This window comes from Aptenodytes forsteri, unplaced genomic scaffold (assembly GCF_000699145.1).
Source record: "Aptenodytes forsteri isolate BGI_AS27 unplaced genomic scaffold, ASM69914v1 Scaffold193, whole genome shotgun sequence".
In the NCBI taxonomy this organism is placed as follows: Eukaryota; Metazoa; Chordata; class Aves; order Sphenisciformes; family Spheniscidae; genus Aptenodytes; species Aptenodytes forsteri.
In genome coordinates this window covers 15,499,710-15,503,409 of record NW_008795405.1, presented here as the reverse complement: position 1 = coordinate 15,503,409, position 3,700 = coordinate 15,499,710, and positions in this window count along the sequence as shown.

Sequence of the window (3,700 nt, the reverse complement as noted above, 5' to 3'; positions counted from 1 at the left end):
ACTGGCACAGGTTTCCCAGAGAGGTGGTGGCTGCCCCATCCCTGGAAACATTCCAGGTCAGGTTGGCCGGGGCTCTGAGCAACCTGATGTAGTTGAAGCTGTCCCTGCCCATGGCAGGGGGGTTGGACTAGATGACCTTTAGAGATCCCTTCCAACCCAAACTATTCTATGATTCTATTAGTTTCTGAGCTTAGCAAACTTACATAAAAGAAATGTTTGCAAAATATAAAAAATGGCAAGTAGAGAGCACTCTGGGTGACCTTAACTGCATTTAAGTTCTACCCATTAAAACAAAAAAAATGTTTCCTCCAAATGAAAAGTTCTTTGTCAAAGAAGGGAAAGGCAGGTCCTGTCTGCAGAAGGGGACACCATGGCTGAATGCTGTGGTTGGAATGGGTAACAGGGCACACAGCAAGTGGACGACATGGCTGAATACTCCATCTGGAGACATCCAAAAAAACAGCTTTGCAAGGATGGAGCATATAGTTAATTTAGGAAAAAAAAAAAGCTGTTCATTTCAAATTATAGAAGTGGGGAAATGCAAGTGCCTCAGTATTGTAGTGGACAATCACAAAACTCATGGGAGCACTGCAAAAGTTCTTCAGTACTAGGGGTCACAATGACCATATAACTCCAAACCATGCTGGGGTAAAACATACTGGGGAGCTTGAGGTGTTTTAATTGAGTATCACAAAAAAGAACGTGCCTTCTCCCTCCACAGAGAACTGGCAAGACTAATGCTTAGCCCTGCTATGGTGTTCATGATTAAGAGACCCACAAAAAAAGGACTTAAACTAGAAAACAGCTGTATCATAGGAAAATACAGAAGATATAGAAAGATAACTTGATTACAGAGTATGAAGTTCTCTGGGAGAAAATATCATGTATTAAAAGGCTATTCCAGCTCCCCCCCCTCCAAACAAAAGCAAGGGGGAGGGAAAGCTGGACAAATTTTGTTGGGTTTTTTTTTCAGTCAAACAAGAAGTTATGCTTAATACGGGGATAACTGAGTGAAAGCTAATTGCTTGTGTTATAAAGGAAACCAGGTGATATGGTCTAATGATATCTTTGGTCCTTAAACTTGAGGACTATAAGTCTGCTTGCTGTTTTCTATTCCTCCCAATTACTGAACGATCCATCCTGAAGAGGTAAGTTTTCCTCTCATGGTTGCTCTTCTCAGTGCTTTTTTGCAAAATCTTGAAGAATTTCCCCAGGAATAGGTCCCTTGTTCTCAGTGAAAAGTGATTTATACTGTGAATGCCACTTCAGAATCAAAAGTAGTAGGGAGTCAAGTTCATTAAGCTATTTTGCCCCATTGTCAGTACGCTAAGCAACAGGCATCCCCATAAACTAGAAAATAGCCATTGAAATGGACAAAGCTGCGGTTACAAATAGAAGGATTAGTTGGAGGCAAGGAGGCGAGGCAGAATAAAGGCCCCTTCACTAAAATACTGTGCATTTGAATTTCCAATATTATTGGATCCGGGACAAGAAATCCCATTCTCTGCACAAACCTACAATCTATGCCACTACAGCAGTGAGCATTACTGCTTTCTTCTACATTTTTAATGTCATTTTTTGCAATCAGAGTCTGAGACAACTAGGCTGCACATCTGAAATGCATGTTGCACATTGTCCAGAGCCAACAGCTGGATTTTCAGAAATAGCTGTATATAAGTACAAATCCTTCCATTGTAAATAAACATGAAGGGCCTCAGAGCCACTGAACATAGAGGCAGTATAATACATGCAAACATTTGAGAGGCACATTAATTTCTGAGGCTTGAATTCAATTATGCATTACTATTTTGACACTAAGACGTCAGTACAAAGTATCAATGCTATTATTTGCACTTTGTTACAGAAATATTTCTGCCTAATGAATCCTCCTTTATTCAAGTCTTACCTCTCTTACTCCTAGATGGAGGTACAGTGCAGATCTAACTCCTCGCTACTTGATTGTTTACCCCTATTACTAGTCAAAGCACCCCATTATACACAGTATCAAACTATCATGTGAGTCATCTGCTTGAAATAAGAGAGGCTTGATAGACCTGAGCATACCACAGAATGCTTTCATAATTCTTTCTTTGCAAGCTTTCTCAGGAGCACACAAATTGCCATCTTTATTAGAGACCAGCAAACATGTTTGGATAAAACAAGAGTCAATGCATGCTATCACTTGAACGCCAAACAAAACTAAACACAAGCCTTTATACCGATTATAAAAAAATCAAGGCATTGCTCCTTCTAAAGAAGAATATTTACATATCTGCAGTTCTTGTCTGGGAATAAACAGTATTTTAAAACTTGTCCCAAATCAGACAGTACTGGCAAGCTCCTTAGCTAAGCTCGGATACTTTACAAGCATCTCAAATCCAGTGAGACTTCTGATGTCTAAACAAATGGAAACAAATCTCTATATGCTTTGCTGTGAATATTTCATCTGAAAGGATCCCACATGTTTGCAGAGCAAAGCTGTCTTCCTTGTTCCCTTTAACGTTATTTCTTAGATAAATAAGGATGTGCTGCCATGTTGAAGAAGAAATGCAGAACCTGTGCACATATACTGCACATGTAAATGATGATCAAGAGCTCATGAGCACACACATACCTTGGCATTAATGACAACTGAAATAGGGAGTATGAGATCAAGCATCTTATCTAGATGCAGAGTGACCAAAAGAACTCCATCAATATGAACCCAAGCTATACTCTCTTGAGGCTAAAGATTAGATGCCTAAAAAATGCCAGCTGAGCTGGCAAGTCTGAACGGTTACCTTACAGATCCCAAACAGGAACAGTCATGGATCCACAGCCCTGCCCCAGCTGCAGAGCCTATTTCACAACAGAGACCTGACCATGTACAGTGCTGGAATTTCCACAGGCAAATACCATTGTTCCTGCAGCAAACTGAAATGTGATTGAAATGTGGCAGATATCTATCTGTCAGGCACCCAAGAAAAGCAATAGCAAGGCACAGGTAGGCTTTCTGTACAGTTATTGGAACTGCACGTTAACTTCATTTTTTCATAGCTCTAATAAGCGTGGTTACACCAGGCCCTCTCTTTCTCACTCTGTATTTCAACATATCAGTCTTTTCCGTTTGGCTTTACAACTTTTTTCACCCCTTTAGAAAAAAACTTTTACGCTTATTCTTTCATTACAGATGGAGACAGCTTCCCAGGCACCACTATGCTCTTTAATGCAAAAGTCACATCCTGGAAACATCAGTCAATATTGGCCTTTTCAAGAGCACCCAAATCCACTGCTGTCAAGCATGTGGGATGCTCACAGTCAGCTCTTCTGTCCTTATCACCCACTCCTTCCAGTCCAGTGACCTTTCCGGCACAATAAAAGCTGCCAACATACTGCAGACATGGTAAAAGTATGCAAATGCCAAGTGCTATTAAATGTGCCCATTGTCTGTTGAAAGACACGTTACTGCTTTCTCTCCGTCACAAGAAATCTCTTAGATCCTTGTGCAAATAAAGACAACTTGAGGTTATATTGATTTACATTCCTTAAATTCAAACAAGCCTTAGGAATATGTTTAAAGGTGGTATGACTTCTTTAGAAGCTTGCAGAAGATGTTTGAAGTGAGTACATGCTTTGTAGATCACATGGATATCATAGTCATTTCAAAATATTACGGCAAGGGCTTCCAAAGGGAACTAGCTGTCCTACTCACTGGGACTTC